We start from the raw sequence: 20,827 nt of genomic DNA on the forward strand, positions 1-20,827 counted from the left end.
ACAAGAAATTTGATCTCTGCCATGGGATTTGGCAGAGTAAAAAGACAATCAATTTCCCTTGAAAATCTAAAAGCATGGGTCAGCACCTTAGATGAGTTTTGGTTTCAAAATTCTCCTACCAGTTTATTTAGAAATTCCCAAGCCAAGATATTAACAACAACAAAGTGGGCATTTGATAACTTCTTGGGTATCTGATAGAAGCAAAGACAAAACTGTATTGGAGGGCTAAGACTTCCACCCAAGCTCACTGCATTCTTACAGGTACTCTAAAGATGCGATGTTAAAGATATGTTTAAAATTATAGATAGATAGACAGACAGACAGACAGACAGATAGATAGATATAGATAATGATTACCAGAGACAACAACCCAAAAGATTAGAACCCCACATATTTATATTAAAAAACCTTACAAACCCTTTTAAAATGAACATATTTAATATTATTAAAAGAGGACTCGAATATTAAGAAAAGAACAAGATTTAATGGAAAATATTAGGTAGATTTGAAAAAGAACTATTAAAACTTCTACAATTGAAAATATATCATAGAAATTAAATCTTAGTAGGCAGATTACACAGCAGATAAAATACAATATAAGACACAATTTATGAACTGAAAGATAAGGCAGATCTGAGGAAATGTCTTAGACTGTATCACAGAGAGATTAAGAGTTAGGAAAATGAAAGAGAATTTAAGAGCCAAAAAAGACAAAATGAGAAGATCCAATATATAACTAACTGGAGTTCTAGATGGTAATAACAGAAAGAATGCAGGAGTCATGTTATACCAAATGATAATGCTTGACAATGTTTCTGAATTGATGAAATATTCACTGTCATTTATAAGTCAAAAAGCAAAAGAGCCATTCAAGATTAATAGACAATAATAGATGGTGATGAGAGAGAGAGAGAGAGAGAGAGAGGGGGGGGGGGGGTATTCATGGACAAGATATTTAAAGCAATCACAAAAGAAAAGATTATTTACAAGGGATCAATAATTAAGCTAACAGCAAATTTCTAAATAATAGAAGACAAAAGACATTACCTTCAACAGCTTGGAGATAGTAAACCATTAGCCTCAATTCCTCAATTCCTAGACTTTATATAAAGCAATAGCTATGCACACTATTGAAAAAATGAACAACACACTACATTTATTTCTTTGGAGGAATTTTCAAAACAGGGCATACCTTATTTGACTACAGTATTTTATATACAGTGCCTCTAAAAGGCAGACAAATGGAATAAAAATATAAAACAAGATATTTACAAGCTTTATAATTGGGTAATTTGAAAATTTTAAATTCAATACTTCACCTTTTAAGATGCTAATTTTAAGAGTGAGTGGTATTTAAATTTAAAAATTATATCAATGCTCTAGAAAAAAGCACATGTGGATTTTTATGGCCGTGATGTCAGAAAGAGTATTCTGAAAGAAACTTATTAAGTTACTCAAAAATGGTTAGTTCAATTGAATTGTATGTAAAATCTTCTTTTAACCATTTTACTGAATGAGACAAATCTTCTCAATCACATGTATAGTACAAAAGTAGTGGAAGAGAGAGCAATCCATCTTTTTATTCAAAGTTTGTGTAGTCAAATCAGGCAGCTATGTTCTCTATCCTGTAAATCCCCTTCCCATTTCCTTGTAACTTAAGTCATAAACAATCTTATTAAAATAGAAAAAGCTATACTTACCTGTCAGTTTCTCTTTTCTGAGAATTTAAACAATAAATTTGGGAAGACAATCTGTTGATTTAGTAACAGTAAGAGGAAAAATAAGAAAACACAGAGGAACAGAGATCAAGAGAGAATGCTAAAGGTAAAATACTAGAGAAAAGTCAATGGAATATCTGCGGCTAAAAGACAACAAAGGCCCTGCCTGCAGCCAGGTTGGTTTTTCTTACTGTGGATCCTCAGGCATGTGACTATTCAGAGAAGCAGGCCACCTCATGCTCCTGAACCAGCACGTGCATTGTTACCCAAGTTGGCCTGAAAGAATTTCTATTCATTACAACCTAAATACACAATGCACTTACATTATCTCATTTAATACTCTACAATCCTACAAGGTAGAACTGGGTATCTCTAAGTAGAAAATTGAGCTTCAGAGAGCTTAAGTAATTTATCTAAGTCAAAAAGCTGGTGAGGAGCAATGTCAGGAGTTGAATCTACAATGGACCTAATCCAAAGCCTGTTTTCTTTTGGCAGGTACAAGCCCAAATTTCTTCACCTATAAAAGAAGGGGATTGGGAGAAATTCATATGTTCCCCTCCACCTTTGCTTGAATGATAGCTTTGGCTACCATGTATTTGTTTCAATGTCTAAATCTATTTCCTAAGTAGATTATTTTGTATTTCTGATACCCATTCTGCATAAAATCTAGGAGAGTTTTTAATATATATACATATGTATTTATATATGTTCATATATAAACATATACATATATACATATATACATATATATGCACACATATATATACACACACACACATATGTATAGTTAGAAATGGTTTTTTAGTTCTTTAAATCTTTGTTGCAAATCTTTACTTTTATTTATTATGTTCATAATATGTGACTGGTACATTTTCTACTTTTTTAATATGTTGAAGTTTCATTTCTGTCCTTGTATAAAGTTTATTTTGTAAATGTCTCATGGACACTTGAAAGAAGATTTTTCTCTGTTGATGGGTTCTAATCTAATCTAAAGTTAAATTACTTTCTGTTTTCATTACAATTTTCATTCTATAAATGGGATCACAGAGGTTTAAAAACATTTTTTCCAAATCAAACAATTGGGTAAATGTCATGACCATTATAAAATGTTTCTGGTTACCATATGTATAAGTATTTTAAACATTCTACACACTTTTAAGAGATATTTGGAGTGCCTGATAAATAAGGTTTAAAATTTCAATGATTGTAGTTGAACATGTGTTTAAAAAGAATGGGAAAAAACAGTTATTAATTTTATTGACTAAATCTGTATTAAATACCTAACTGTATTCAAAATATATTCTATATGACCAACAAGATTTGAAGATTAAGAAGATAGTTAAGTTTATATTGTATAACTTCCTGTTATTTTTCTTAATAAACAATAGTGATTATCTTTAACTTTTTTCTCAACACTTTTGCAAAAAAAGCGAAATAATAAAGATTTTTAAAAGAATAGAAACAGACTAGGAAAATCCAGGACAAATATATTATTCTGTTCAGTACTACAAACAAATACACAAAACAACCAAAATCATCATCTTCACAAGCACCTTCAGCTATTGCGAAAATTGAAAGGCAATCAAAGATTTATTTATTTTCTGACAAGTACTCAAGTATTATAATACTAACACAAAATGGTAAAACAGTTACCCTCATAGTATGAATACTTTCATTTCATAAACCACCCTAAACACTACAGTATTAAATGACTGAAAAATTGATGTTTAAAATACGGCAATAAATAAAGTCACAGAAACTAAGAAGAAAGCAAATTTATAAAGAAAAATAACAGTTGTCAAGTTACATGCTCCTATCTCTGAACATGGCAGATAAATAGAAATTAAGACTGAGTTGGGTAAAATCGTTTGGTGTACAGCCAAGATTTCAGGGGAAGAAGCACAGACTTTCAGTCATAACATTGTGTTTAAACTCTGGGTGAATTACATGACCTCCCTAGGCCTATGTTCTCACTCTTATCATGAGATAGTGATCTCTCTATATGAACAAAGAACAATAATAATAGTTAATGTTCACTGAACGGTGAATATGGACAGGCACTGTTTTACACATTTTGCATATACAAAACCTTATGAGGTAGGTAATCATATCTCTCCACTGGAGAGATGAGAAAATGAAAGCAGAGCAAGGTTAATTTGCTTACCTGAGGTTCTTTTGTTAGAAAAGATAGGCAATTTGAATACAGGCAATTCATCTCCTAAACCTGTCGTGTGTTTGTGTGTTTGTGTGTTTGTGTGTGTGTGTGTGTGTGTTAAAATATACCACAACAAAATTTACCATTTTAACCATTTTCAATTGTACAATTCAATGACATTAAGTACATTCACAATATTGTGCAACCATCACCACTATACATTTCCACAACTTTTTCATCATCCTGAACAGAAACAACAGAAACTCTATACCCTTTAGACAATAAATCCTCATTCCTCCTTTCCCCAGTCCTATCACCTATTTAACTACCACTGCTTCCTTTTGACAATATAAAATAAAACTTAAACTCTGTAATAAAGGAAAGATTAAAAAACTGTGAAACAAACAAACAATAAACCCTGAGATTTATGACCAAAAATCCTTCATAATGGAAAGTCTAAAGGATATGTTTTAGGCAGAATGAAAATTAACCCAGAGGGAAGGTCTGAGTGCAAGCAGCAGGAATCATAAGCAAAGATACTGATAAGTTTGTAAGTAAAGCTAAGTAAGTGTTGAATATATGTAACAATAACAATGCTTAATTCCCAGAATTAAAAATGTATCAGAACTAAAAATATCAGACAACAGTGGTATATAAATGGGAAAGGAGGTATTATGAGAGTTAAAGCATTCCAAGATATTTTTATTTTTCAGGAGGAAAGTGAATATTTTTATAATTCTATACTTTGTTAAATATGCAATTTAAAATAAATAAGATAACTTCTAGAAGCATAGATACAAAGAACATAACTGTTAAACAAGTTGAGGGGAAAAAATAAAATGATAAAAAATAGAGGAAATAAATTTAGTCTGAAGGTGAAAGAAACACACACACACATACACACACACACACACGCACACCCTTACAAAAACAAAACCAAAAAATGGTTGGTACAGTTATAGTGGTAGTTAGAACATAATATATACCATAAAACATTTACACTTGAAAAGTAGAAATATTTTACATTAATAAGTTTAGCATGCAATTCAATCATTCAGAAAAAGAATGGAAAGCAAATACAAAAGAGAGAAAAGAAATATCAAAGATGAAATCATAATTTAATTAAAAGTATACAATAAAAAGAATCAACAAAGCCAAAAGTTGAAAAGATTTGAAAAAAATTAGTAATTTGTAAAAACCTCTCATTTGATTAGTCAAGAGACAAATAGAAGATAAAATGTAAAAATGATATTTATAAGGAAAAGGGGACATAAATATAAATGCTACAGAAATTAAACATGTAAGTTATTAATGGCAACATTAACGTCAAATATTTTGAAATCATAGACAAAACTGGTAAAAGTCTTAAAAAATGGGGGCCGGCCCGGTGGCTCAGGCGGTTAGAGCTCCATGCTCCTAACTCCAAAGGCAGCCGGTTCAATTCCCACATGGGCCAGTGGGCTCTCAACCACAAGGCTGTCAGTTCAATTCCACCAGTCCCACAAGGGATGGTGGGCAGCGCCCCCTGCAACTAAAATTGAACATGGCACCTTGAGCTTGAGCTGCTGCTGAGCTCCCAGATGGCTCAGTTGGTTGGAGCGCATCCTCTCAACCACAAGGTTGCCGGTTTGACTCCGGCAGGGGATGGTGGGCTTTGCCCCCTGCAACTAGCAATGGCAACTGGACCTGGAGCTGAGCTGCGCCCTCCACAACTAAGATTGAAAGGACAACAACTTGACTTGGAAAAAAAAAAAAGTCCTGGAAGTACACACTGTTCCCCAATAAAGTCCTGTTCCCCTTAAAGTCCTGTTCCCCTTCCCCAATAAAATCTTTAAAAAAGAAAAAGTCTTAAATAATGAAATGCCAAAACTGACTCAAAAGGCAAATAAGATGTTTAATAGTCCTATAAATATTAAATGAAATCATTAGTTAAAAATCTTCCTCCAAAGAGATCATCAGTTCCAAATGGCTTTATAGAAGATAATTCCAATCTTATACAAGCTTTCAGAGAATACAAAAAAAGAGGGTATCCTCCCCAGTACAGTTTATGGTGCTCCTAAGCGGTGATACCAACAAAAAATATTCAACAATCTCACTTATGAGCATAGATTCGGAAAACTGAGCACAGTATTGCTTAAAAAAATAATACATTATGACCCAGTTGAAATTATCACAAATATAGAATCAAATTAATAATATAAAATTATTAACATTATTCACTATATTAATAGAACAAAAAAGGAAAATAGGATACACAATGGAGTACTATTCTGCCATAAGAAAAAATGAAATAGTGCCATTTGCAACAACATGGATGGATCTTGAGATTATTATGCTAAGCAAAATAAATCAGACAGAAAAAGTCGAGAACCATATGATTTCACTGATACGTGGTATGTAATACTGAAAACAACAAAGGAACAAGACAAACAAATGAAGAAACAAAAACTCATAGACACAGACAATAGTTTAGTGGTTACCAGAAGGGAAGGGGCAAAAGGGTGGTAGATGAGGGTAAACGGGATGAAATATATGGTGTTGGAAGGAGAACTGACTCTGGGTGGTGAACACACAATGTGATATAGATGATGTATTACAGAATTGTACACCTGAAACCTATGCGACTTAACTAACAATTGTCACCCCAATAAACCTTAATTTAAATAAAAAGGAAAATCATGTTATCACTTCAATGAATTCCAAAAGAGGGTTTGATAAAATTCAGTATCTTCTATAAGAAATACAAACAGACAAACAAGAAATAGAAGGAACTTCCTTAACCTGAAAAAGAACATCTACAAAAAAGAAAAATTAAAACAAACGTCACACTTAATGGGGAAATGTTGAATGCATTCTCTTTAAGATAAAGCATCTTTATGACAGATAACCATATTAGCACCTCAATACTAAAAAAAGGTAAAATAAAATTGTATTCATATTTTACATCATACACGGGAATCAATTTTAAATGGATTAAAAACTAAAATTTGTTAGTTTCTGAGGACAGTATGGGAGGATACCTTTATGAATTCAGATTAGGAAGGATTTCTTAAAACTCTGAAAGGTTAAACTATAAAGGAAAATATTGATATAAATTCAACTTCTTTAAATTTTCAAACATTTGTTCATCAAAAGATACCATAAAAGCAACAAAGTAAGAAACCTGAAATAGAGAAATACCCATTGCATGTATAACTGACCAAAACTTAGTATGCATAATACATACAGAATTTCTGCTTATCAATATGAAAAAGAAAATCCAGTAAAAATATGGACAAAGAGGTCCCTTCAGAAGGTTCACACACAATTCTGGAAGAGATCACACTTTACTATGTAACCACAATGTCATCTGGTCTCCTAGCCCCTTAAACTCTAAAATCTAAATAAGATTGATTCAAACTTCCAATTCATGGATTGTGGAAATTCAAAACCTTCTCTAAACATATCCAGATTCCAGGGAATAGAGGAGGTAGAGTGTGTCTTAAATTGTCACAGTCTCTTCTAATATGATTCTCTGACCCCAACTCAATTTTTTCATGGTCTTCGTCTAATGGCTTTTTAAAAAAAGAAATATAATTGACATACAAAATTATTTTAGTTTCAGTTGTACAACATAATGATTTGATGTTTGCAGATACTGTGAAATGATCACCACGTAAGTCTAATTAACATCGCTCACCACATAGAGTTATAATTTTTGTTGCTGTGAGGCGAACGTTTAAGATCTACTCTGGCAGATTTATCCCATGTAGTAACCAGTCTCTAACATTTCTAATTCCTCTGATTCCCCACTTATCACCACCACCACCACCTCTGCTCCTTGTCTCTCTTCACCTGGATCACAGAAGCCCAACAATTCCTTCTTTACTTTTATTCACATTGTCAGGGTCTCACTCATTGACCCCAGTGAATGCTGTATAAACAAAAACAGTACTTTCCTAAGAGGATTCTAGTGCCAGCAGTTAAGAAAACATATTTTCACCTTGTTGCATTTAGAAGAACAGGACAAGTGCCAGGATCTGTAGGAAGTAATAATCTTTGTAAAGATATCCCATACTTTGAGATTTTGAGGAACATTCACAATCTGTTAAAAATTAATTTGAAAAGTGATCTATGTTAGACCACTCCTCCATATACCTAATCTTTTGACTGTATTTTGGAAAATTATTATTTGTCTAAACATATCTTTTTGTGTGGGTTTCATGTCCTATCATTCCTTTTACAAATATCATCAACTAATCCATCTATCATATCACTCTAGGTGACTTATTTTAGATTGGAAATCTATTTTCCTTTTAAACATAGTTTAACATTATTTATTCTTATGTGAACTTTATAAAGTATATTTTTTCCATTGAACATCTGCATTTTAGGGTTGACTGATTACTATGGCATTTTACAAGTAATTTTTAAAGTTGATTTTTTAAAATTAAACACACTATATAGACACATATCTTTGATCCATCTCCCTCATCTCCAACCCCCCAGCATCTTTCATTAGTGTGGTATCTAGCTTGGGTCCTACCATCTGCCCATCTCCAGATAACGGCTAGTAAGGATCGGAAGTGGTGACCAAAGTGGTTCCTTAGACATGACTGTGATTGACAAGTTTCCTAAACCACTTCCTCTTCAGGTAATAATGTCCCTTGGTTTTGTGACTTCCTCATTTCACACAGCACTTAAAATTATTCTCAAAAGCAAATGGTATTCCATTGACAAAAAGAAGAGCAAAAACAAATTTTTAACCAAAATTTTTAAGTACATATTAGCATTGTAAATACTTGGAACAAAGTTTAAGGCACTTTTATTATTACAGTGGGCCTGAATTTGAATCTAAACAATGATAGTAAAATTAATGCTCTCGTTCTTTCAGAACCTTACCTTTCTTTAAATGTTTTCACTGTCTTGCCTTAGGCTTCCATACTAAACACTTTGGAATTGACAGCTAGCAAAACTCACATGTATGGCTGTTCCTTTCCACAGTTTTCTAGGACTTCTCTTAAGCAGTTTTTCACTATAATGATGTTTACAAATTGTGACATGGAAACTTGGTTGGCTGATCAAAGGAAAATAGATTTCCTATTATGTGATTTCAAAATTTCACTTTCTGAGACTTTAACACCATCCGTGTAGAGAGGAGAAATTACCACAACCTAACAACATTGATGACAGTTGCTTCTGACAAAAAACAAGACCTTCCTGTCGACTTACTTCACAGCAGCCAGAGTAGTCATAATCATAAACTATTCAAGGTTTCATTTGGAAGAACAATAAGGCTTACCTAAGTAATTAAAAATTCAGCCTGAAGCAACCCATTTTGAAAAATTCAAGTGTTCTAAATTCGAATTAAGGTAGGAAATACGTCAAAGAGTTATACCCTGGGTAGAATTCAGGATACCCTTTTTTGACAGGAAAATAGATGAAAATATAAAAATAAATCCTAAAGTTTTTCAAGTATTTTAGCTTTACTTGCCTCTTTTCTCAGCAGGCGTCTCATCCAGGAAAACAGAAACAGGAGGCAGAGAAATTACATATGCAAAGAGTTGAGACAATAAATTGCTTCCTTCAGGATCTCAAAACAACCTCTGAAATGCAAACAAAGAGAGCAAACAAAGAACACAGTCCTTGTAGCTCTTGAAAAAACATGTACAGTTTTGTTTTTGTTTTTTACAATGGTTACTAATTTTTTAATCTTAAAAATAGCCATCAATCTAGAAATGAATTCCATGATTTGCAAATAAATAATTTCTGTTTTAAAAGTATAGTTGTTCTGAAAAGGCTACATACTGTATGATTACAATTACATGACATTTTGGAAAAAGCAAAACTATGGAAACAGTAAAAAGATCAGTGGTTCTCAGGGGCTAGCAGGAAGGAAGGGATAAATAGATGGAGCACAGATGATTTTTAAGGCAGTACAGTATGACATTATAATGGTAAATAAGTATCATTACACATCTGTCAAAACCCATAGAATGTACAATACCAAAAGTGAACACTAGTGTAAATGATGGACTTGGGGTGATTATGATGCATCAATACAGGTTCCTTAGTTATAACAAATGCACCCCTCTGGTGTGGGCTGTTGATAATGGGGAGACTATGCGTGTGTGGGGGCCAAGGGTATACAGAAACTCTCTGTACTTTCAATTCAAATTTGCTGTGAACCTAAAACTTCTGTAAACAATAAAGCCTATTTAAAAAGTATAGTTAGATGCAGAGAAAGTAACAAAATAAGACATGGCAGTTATTCTTCTACAAAACCTCACATGAAGGAATCGTAAGTAATTGCAATAAATATCTTAAGAGGAACTATATATGACACCAAGAATAAAGGTTAGCCTCAAACGGAAATTCTTGTACAAACACCCATAACCACGTGGTTGCATGCAAAACAGAAACATTATAAAGGGCCACATGTGATTATCTACACATGTTCTGTCGTTAAGAACAAGAGGTTACAAAAGAAGTGCACTTGCTCAGTATATCCAGCTGGCAGAGACCTGTGCTTTAGCAATAAGGCTCCCTCAACTAAAACACAACTTTTGAGTTCTAGTTTGAATTTATTCCCTTTGTTTAATGATGTTAACTCAGTTCCTCTCTTGAGTCATGTTCTGAGAAGCCAGAACTTTGAAACCCTAAAAAAGGTTGGAATTTCAGGTTGTCTGAGCATTTCAGAATGGGCATACTGATGTAACACTCATCTGTACTTCGAAAGAAAAAGCAACTTCGCTTGATTCTTTTTTTTTTCTACTTTCACATCCATGTTTTAAATTTATTTTAATAATACCCCCTTAATATAGCCATCTTAGGAATTACCATCTCCATTGTAAAGACCAAAGAGGAGAAGGTTTGCAACAAAATCACATGGGCCATCTAATGTCAAAGGAATATGCTGGAAAACAGAAATTCATGGTCAAACATGATTCCGTGTATATAAAACCATGGAACTCTTTCTTATGTAGTCAACTTAAAATTTTGTATATTTTGTATATGATAAATTCCTTAAAAGAAGTTGTCTGTCTGGTCCATAGGAATTGCTCGCTTCTTGATCCATATTCTCTTCCTTACTGTTCCATATCCCATAAGGTCTGTAAACAAGTACTTCTAATAATAAAAAAATTTAAAAACTCAAAATCTGGACATTTGATATTATATGCCTATCTTAAGAGGAACTATATATGACTTTTATAACTAACTTTTCTTGCGTATATATGGCTTTTTACATCAGTATAGAATGGAAATAACTTTAGAGGACTTCTGATTTCCAATGAGATAATTATGGATAGAGAATAAGTTAAGCATTTCCTAAGTTTCTCAACAGAGATATTTGGTGTATACCTATGACTATTTTAAGAGATGTTTAATTGGAGCTAGGTTCTGGAAAACTTAGATGCCAAGTGGTCAAGATTGGGGAAATGCCACAACATGCACAAAGAATGTGATTGAATATAGAAAAAAACTGTATACCATATGAGGATAAATTAAAAATTATTTACAAATGAGAAATAGAAAACAATGTCAGGTTCAAGTTCAATTAAAACACCTTTCAAGATCTCTAGCTATTACACATAAGCAAAATAATTCTGAGTATGAAACATTACTCAATGAAAAATCTGTATTCTTAATAGAAAGAACACGTTAGCAATTATATAATTTTCACAAAAACTTCATACATAATTTTACTATATGATTTATAAACACACAAAAGTATCCAATATACTCTAGTTCAGTAGAAAGCAGACTTAGAGGTTATTATATAATAGATGTATACATAAAATTTATTTTCTCTAATTATTTTTCTCTAATTCTCTATACTATTGGCTCTAATATAGAGCCAAACTTTCAGCCCTATAAACTTCCAAAGCCATTCAATTCTAAAAAAAAAAAAAATCTGCATAAAATAAAAGCTTCTGTATTTCAATTTATTCAAAGCTTTTCAGAAAAACTGAACAATAGAACCAGATTGTGTTTATCAAAGGACACAAGCACTGACACGAGCAGAAGGATAGACTGATGATCAAGAGTCTCTTTCTATCTCCTAACATTGTGATGGATGGTAGAGCTATGCCACAAATCAAAGAGATATAATGCAATTTATAATATTTTAAAAAGTTATTCATCCTATTCTTTAAATTCTGAAAATGACAGAACATTTATTCTTTCGTGAAATTACATTCACAATGAAATTTTCTGAAGAAAAATGGAGAGCAATGTTTCTAGATGCAGGTTGGTTTCCCCACTTCCCATTTTATGGCACTTCTCATTTTATGGAGTTTATATGCCACCCAGATACTGCCCCAAGCTCTGCATTTTAGTGAGCCAGGTGACACACATAGAATGTATTTTATGTCTCATTTTTTTGTATTACAGAGCACAAAACTGGAGGATTCAATCCACATCAATCTTAAAGGTTAGAGCTCCTCAATAGAGAGTTTTAAAGGTTGCCACGAAGGCTGCAAGGGCCTAAGGAGATGCCTATGCAGCCCCTCACCCCCATGACACCAGCTCTGCTTTTGTTTTATTTATTGGACTTCCATGTAAGTGTTTGTTTAAAGAACACGTTCAGCTGTATCACAGCTTTAACAACCACTCGATACTTTGATCTCTGCATTTAAACTCATTTGGTCGGATGTCTTGTTTCTATATCCATAGATATACTGAGGAAAAATAGTGGTTGTTAGATTAGCAATAGGAGGCGAGAGACTGAGTGAAATCTGATCAATCTATAATATGCTAAACAGCTACAAGCATTTCATAAAGAAAGTGCAAAAATAGCAAGTGTTGAATGGGGAAACACTAGGCATAGTTATAAAAGAAATTTCCTCATTCTCACCTTTTTAGCTTATTCCCTTTCTACTCACATGCCCGCTGATGCCCAATATCTAGTATTTTCTCTTTTTGTGTCTACATTTGTATCCTTATCCCAATAGCTTACTTTATTTCAATTGAAGTTAGTAAGTTGCGATTGGTATTGGTAAGGCCTTATTTTTAATGTATTGTCTTATTAATGAAAGGCATAGGAAGATGATTTTGAGAATTAGAAGAGAAAATATACATCTGAATCAAATTTCTAAGGAAGAACGACTCTGATAAAATTTGTAAAGCCTCTCAAAGTATAAAACGCATCTGTTTATTTTCCAACAAGTATTTATTGTGCTTTTATGAAATCCGTATAGGCCTTTTAAAGAACGCTCCAAGGAGATTCAAAATCTCAAAGTAGAGGTGTAACCAGTGCAGGTGTGGCTTTCAGCCTTAGAAACCCACAATCTCAATTTTATCCTAAATTCACTCAGAAGCAGGAGGGGCTCTGCTAATGTAGAGCAAAGATCATAGGATTTGGAGTCAGAAATGTAGGTTTGAATTCTGGCTACACCTCTTATTAGCTGTTTGTGTTCTTAAGCAAGTGACTTAATCCTCTACGAAAATAAGGTCAAGACATAAATACCTGCCTTGCAGGCTTGTTGTGAAGATCAGATGAGATGGTGCATATGAAAGGGTTCTCTATACTGTCTTGGCTAAACACGTGTTGAGTAGATTGGCTTCTGGTGGGACAGAGACTCCCCAAAGAAAAAGGACTTCTACGTGCCAGTGGGCACCCAGCAGGGATTCCCTGCAGGCGGCCTTTGAAGCTGATAAGCATCTCCAACAGCTGCGAAAGAGAATACAGGGACCCAGCACGAGGGCAAGGGTCAGGCCCTGTGCCCTTCTGCTCTCAGCTCAAAGGACATCTGCTAAAGATCCCCTGCAGGGAAATGTAACTCTAAGGAGGGAGGCCCAGGGAATATTTTAAGGGATCCTAACTCCAAGAGCCCTAACAATCCTGAGGGCTTTCGCTTCGGAACTTAAATGTATTTCATTTCTTTTATAGTGTTAGTGTAAATTAATTTAGCTTTATTCTCCACTCTGCTAGAATTTAAAACAGTTTATATTTAACATGTGTACCTGAATATCTGTAATTTATACTGATAGCATATATATATATGCTTGTAAATGGGCACAGGTAGTATAGACCTGTGTGGTATACGCCCTGTATAACTTGTGGGTGGCATATGCACAGGAAAGAAAACCTGGAAGAATGTTTACCAGATTGTTAGCAACATTTATCTCCTAGAAGATGAAATTATGAGTGATTTATTTTCTATTTGCTTATCTCTATTTTTCAAGTGTTTCCTTTCAAAATGAGTTTCTTTTAGAATGAGAAAGTCACAACAAAAATTTTCTGATTAAAATATATTATTTGTATTAGTTCAATCTGTTTTAATTTACCTTTTACATCTCTTAAGTGATTTAATGAACTTTCTTTTTGTTTCTTTTTAAAATTCTACTTTTTTTGTTCCCTTGGACTTTCTCTTAAGTTGCCTTTTTTAACCTATTTCTCCTACTACTTTTGACCTGTATTTTCTTTTCTTTCCCCCTTGTCATTTAGTTCCCGGTCATCACTTGTGTTCTGCATTTTCTCCCTTTCCGGAATATGCAAGCACAAAGCAGAGGGTTGCATCCTTACAGATTGCTCATGACTTAATCAAGGAGACTGGATCTTTTCCTTTCCAGTTAGCCCTGGAGTCACATCCACCGAACCCTCTACTGTCTCAAAGTAGAACTGCTTAATTTTTCAAGTAGTAAGCTGGAAAACTAGCGAGGTTAACAGACTAGAATTATCCAACAAGCAAATATTAATTCCATCCTTAGCATCAGTAAAGATGATGCTATACCTTCATTACTATACCTTCAACTCATGTCTGTGTATCTCTGGCTCAGGTGTCTCTCCAGAAGATCTACCTGTCTCTACACCTCCATTCAGGTGTCCTACAAGCAACTAGAAATCAACATGCCAAAATGAAATCCATCATTCCCTCAGCTCACTGGAAAAACTGTCCCTCCTTGTTCCTCTTTCTTCTAAAGAAAAAGGATTCTTTGCATACCCCCGAGCACCCAGCAGGTATTAGTGACATTGCCATCCAACCAGGTACCCAAGTAAGAAACTTGGGAATTATCCTATGCTCTTCATCCCCGCCCCCACCAGTTCCCATACTCAGCTTCTCCGTTTCTGCCTCTTTAATGCCTGTCTAGTTGTGTGCTTTTCAAACTAGAATATGAGGACATCCATGGATAGTGACATCACATCAGACAATATATGACAGCACAGAATAAACATAATGAATCTTCCTGGAATACACTCCTTCCCTTGTCATCTTCATCATAATAAGTAATACAACACATCAAATTTTATGAAAGTACATTGCACGAAATGCAAGATAAGCATTATTTTTAAAGATGGTGTGTAACAATTCAAAGAAATGTGGGGCTTATGGTGGATGCTTAGGACTCAGTTGCTCTAACCCCAATTACTTCCTGTGTGATTATGGTGCTTTGCTAGAAATATTTTAGATTATTCATAGTAATTCTTGTGTTCTTAAGCACTGCTCATGACATGACCAAGGAGTTCCCTACTCTTGTCTCATGCTGCCACAGCCTCTCTTCATTTCTCACCGTGGTTTATTGCAATAGCTTTCTACCTTCTCTGGCTCTCACCTCACCCAGCTCCAAATTACCCCACACTGTACCAAACATTAACCTGATTTTGTCACTTCTATGTATGAAATCATTCAATGGCACCTACTTCATGCAGAATAAAATAAAAGCTCTTTAATATGACATATGATGCTCTTTAAATCTGGCCCTGCCTCCTCGAAGTTCTCATCTCTACTCTCTTCCCTCCCATCTTATTAATTACTGTAGTACCCCAGACTTCCAGGTCTGTTCATTCACAGACCTTCAACTTGTACATTTAGTGTTTCTCCTACATCTTCCTTTCACTTGCTTAATCTAATAGCCTATAATACTCAATTCAAGCATCACTTCTGAAATCCATTCTGGATTCTCCAGAATTACTCAGGGTCCTCTCTCTTTGGTGCTTGCATAGCACTCATTCTTGGTAACTCCCAACTTAAGCCCCTGTCCCCTCACAGAGCTCCTTAAAGCAAGGATCATATGTTGACCATCTCTAAAATGTATTGCATGCAGTACTTTTTCTGAGACTATTGCTAAGGATACTATTTTTTACACCAGGAGATCTCAAATGCAGTCCACAGACAAATTGCATCAGAATCACCTGGAGTATTTTTTAAAAGTTAAATATTCCTTGGTCTCTCCAATTTTCATTCAATAGTTGTAAATTAAAGCCTGAGGAAGGACATCAAAAAGATTTTTATTATAATAATTTAAAACCTCCTCAGGTCGTTCTGATGCAGCTTATCATGGATTGGCATTTAGATGCACTGCATTCAACTGCTGTGATCATCTTGATAGGATTTAAATATTAAAATAACAACAGCATAATTTTATTATTAAACCACTTACAAATGCCTTCTTAAAATGCGTTAATTGAATAGTATTCTTTTTACTTCAGTGTGTTATTTCTATAGTTGGCTATCTTTCATTACATATTGTATATTAATATCAATTTTAATAAGTGTGTCTCCTTCTGATTTTGTTTCTGAATTCTTGAAAGCTTCATACTACATACTCCAAATCCCTAAGTATATGGCTATGAGAGTTGTATATGATCCATTTACAAAAATAACCTAGAAATTTGTTTATGAAATAGCTGCATGGATGTTAAAGGTGGAACATGAATCCACTTCTTTCAGTAAAAAATCTCCTAACAACTGCTGACTGCTTTTCTGCCAAGCTTCTGGCATTGGTACCTTTATAGGAGAACAGGGAGATGGTTCAATGCACTGGATAAACAATCTCACAACAATAAACAAGAAAACAAACAAAAACTCAGATAGGGAGTTCTTCCAACATTCAAGGTTAATTCCCATCAATCACATTGGTTTTGAAAACAGGTAGATATATGGGGTGTGACATTTAGTAAAGTAACTTTTAAAACCAAACCTGCCACATGTTATAAACTTAAATAACTGTTAATACTCATTTTAATGAGTATTATGATACTCATTAAATACTCTTTATAATACTCATTTCCATTGGAGGCTTTAGACATTTTTCCATTGCTGCCACTATAATCTAAGATTGTGGATCTTTTCTGAAACTAAAAGAAAATGACTTGAAAAAAGAAAAGGTGACAAATTGTGTTGATGACAGATTAGAATTTTGAAAACAGTCAGGAGATACATTGCTCCAAATCTGACAGAAAGTTTTAAAAAATGCAAGAAAATATGGTTATATGGTAAAAGTAATTTTTGGTCTAGTTTTAAATCAGTTCTGAAGCCAATTGCAAAATTATATGCCCGAAAAGTTTTAGAAAATGATACAATCATTTGAATAACAATAAAGCTTCCTATCATGTATTCTGATTTTGTTAATACTTATTTGGATTTTTACATACTAGAAGGCAAGTAAAGTCAATTACATCACATTATAGTCATACTGCATAAACTTTGGGATAAAAGTATTAGTTTAACATTAGACTTTTTAACAGCTGTACACAGTTACATAATTTCAAAATTAAATCTTAAAAAGAAGAAAAAAGGAAGCTTTTCCAATTTGCATAAGGATAGCCAAACCAACAGATGGCTACTGTCTCTGTTTTCCTCCCAGTCCTATTCTCTACTTAGATTTTCTATAGTGTTAAAAGCAGTTCTTCATTTCAAAGCAAGAATTTAAAAAAGGAATATTCAGGGTGTTGACTAAAAGAACTACTTTCATAGAAAGCAAAAAGTTCTCGGCATGATGAAACTGGGCTCTGTAGAAGGCTCCGTAGAACGTTGTGTCAGACGTGTATCACTGTTGGATGCACAAAGTGTGCATAAAATGTGAATGGAGAACTGGAGGTGAGGAGGAACCAAGACCCTCTCCAAGCCTTGGATCTGATCCAACCATAGACAAAACTGGAAAGCAGACCACATTTGTGTTGAAACTCTTTTCATCCCCTTTAATTATCACACCCCTTCTCCTAATGATCCTTATTAAGATATTAGCTAATAATCATTTAAGGAATACAAATAAATCAACTCCAGCAAATGAGGCAATAAGTAAGCGAGAGACAAAATTGTTTCCCCCACTATAGGAATAAGTTCCCTATTGCCCCTTAATGGCCATGGCAGCCTTGAGGTTTTTCATTTTCTCATGCCAAGTTTTACCCTGAAGGTATGTTATATCATATAGAGGGTTGTTAAAGAGGAAACAATGTTCAAAATCCAAGGAGAGAAAGTTCGATATTAAATCTATGGTCCTTTCCTAACTGGAGGAGATACGGTAGTACAAGAAGACCCCTTAACCTCACTATCCCAAATCGTTTGCACACCGTGTTCTCTACCCCCATGCTGCTTTCACTGCACTGCCTGCCAGGTACGAAGCATGGTAAGATGATTTAGCAACTATGGCAGTGACATCTAAATTAGTAATAACAATTATTTTGCTTTGATCTTGGATGACTGAGGAAGTTTCTGTGGGTTTTTTCCTGCTCATTTGTAGCAATAATCGGAACTCTTTGCTTAGTAAGTATCTTTGCGTCTTAACATTACTATGATAGAAGAACCCCATAGAAGGGAAAGAAGTCATTCTTGCAATGACTGAGAGTCCTTTTATTTGAAAATTTAAAGGGATGATATCTCGTGTGGAGAATATCACTTTACCTTTGAGATATATCATTGTTGGATGCACAAAGTATATATAAGGTGTGAATCACGAAGAAATAAAGTGGAAAGACACCAAGACCCGTTTAGGCTCTCATTCTGATAACAGAATTCCTGATCCCTTCTATTCTCTAACCAACTCTCAGTTTGAGCTTGATTCAGTATTTGTTACACTTCCTTAAATAATTTATGTTTTCCTCCCTATTTCCAAAATAAGAGGAATAACAAAGTGTGTAATCCAAAATAAGTATAGTCATAAAATTGAAGATTTGAGTTGAGGAACACCACTGTAAACATTATCCACCTTTTAGCTTCCTACCTCTACCCAGGTTGGTATAATTTAGGAAATCGAAAGTTACAACCATGTTTTGAACTCATTCATATTTTGATACTGCAAATATATACTGTAGACTTTATAAATAAAACTACACATTTAGTCAAACCGATCCTTCCAAAGTAATCTTTTCTCTCATCCTTTGATAGTAAATACTGAAAGTTATATTACCACTGAAGGAAACCATCCAAATTTATTCTTCAAAGCTAAATAAAAATTAAACTAATTTATGTGACTTCCAACTCAATAAAATAATAAAATGAGAGAATTTCATTAATTTCTGCTTCAATGACATATTTTAACATGACATCATCATAAATATTTCTGTAATAATAATGGTAACAATAAAACAACAATAAGCAGTAATGAGTTTCCTAACTACGCATGTTAGAAGTGCTATGGAAAAAAATTATAAAGTCAAGTTACGTATGCTGATGGCACTATCTTGATTCCCATTTAGGTAATCTTTCCAGGTTCCTGGAGCACAGTCTCCCATTTCCCACTCTCTTAGCTCCTTAGTGTGTACCCTTCTCACAGACAATAAACTCCAAGAAGGCAGTAGCTCCCCACCTCCTTTGCCTTCCCCTGACTTTTCCAGCAATTCCAAAGGCCCACTGATTGCAGAATGTGCACAATCTCTAGCTCTAAGTCACTCCTTCGGATTTAGCCATGTATTAGTTCCCTTTTAGCATGAGTTTGGTGAGATACACTTATGCTATCTAGATTCCACAGAGGGTGGGCTTCAGTTTTATGTTGTTCTCCTTGTTATGCAGCATGAAGTTCTTTTCTTTGAGCCTAAATTCCCCATTTGTATCCTGAATCATCTTTTTAACCACCCTGATCCAGACCCAGTGTCCAAGTGCTCACCACTGGCATTCAGCATTGTTTCACAAATCAGTTTACTCCGTCACAATGGTGCCCCCTTTCTGATAATGGGGTACCTGGTCTCTACCTTTCATCAATTTCAAAACTGTAACCCAGTTTGTAAAAGGGTGTTTCCTTCTTGGTTCTTATTTTGAGAACTGTGTTCTAGTTATTCATCCATGTATCTTGGAATGAACAAGATACTTTTGCTTTATTGCTAAAACAAAGAAAAATTTAGTGCATCAACTCTATGCACTTAAGAAATAACACTACTATTGGTTCATATTATTCAATCAATTTAGCTAAAAAAGAAGCAATATCACTGAATTAACCCACCAAAATCTCATAGTTTTTAAGCAAAATCAGTCATCGGACCTCAAATTCACTGTTCTGATTCTCCAAAGCTTATTGGGAAGATATGTACTTCCATTAACAATTCTGGCTGGTGGGTCTGGCTTCAGTCCTTTGAAATTTTATCTTCGCAAACAACTTCTCTGGCCATATCACAACTTAGACCCAACTCCAGGCTTGGCTTATTAAGAACTGTGAAGACTGAAATTTTTACCCTACTTTCAAGCTAACAAGAAAGTCTGCCTCATAGACACTGGCAGAAGACAAGAGACTCCTAGATGAGAGACAAAACAGATTATTACAGAAAAAGCAGTAGTCAGAGTGTCAGTTTTCTTGTGCTGGCTCCTAAGTTCCAATTCTTATAGGATAATGCAAAGAGGACTAGGTGACACTTACACCCTGTGTGGATTGCATTAGAGAAAAGTAACACTGAGTTTAAGGATTCCAAATCTTATATAAAAGACGGTAAGGATAACGGCCCATTGCTCCAGAGAGAGATACTAGCCCTATCTGCCAAGGCTACTTGCTATACAAACATCCTGTAAGAGATAGTCCAGAACACAGGCCGTTAGTCCTTCTACATTTCAGATGTGCTGAAACGGAAGAAGCCCATGGAGAATTGTCTCCCAACATTTGTCCCTCATTTCTATACTGTCTTGTCTTTCAGTGAATTTTCTCTTAAGTATAGTCACAATGATTAGTTTAACCAATAGAAACAGGGACCAAATTAATTGTTAAGGCTCCACAATTGGTCCTACCTACATTAATCAGGGAACACAAGTTGACAGTGCTTCCAACA

The sequence above is a fragment of the Rhinolophus sinicus genome, linkage group LG04 (genome assembly GCF_036562045.2).
Source record: "Rhinolophus sinicus isolate RSC01 linkage group LG04, ASM3656204v1, whole genome shotgun sequence".
NCBI lineage: Eukaryota > Metazoa > Chordata > Mammalia > Chiroptera > Rhinolophidae > Rhinolophus > Rhinolophus sinicus.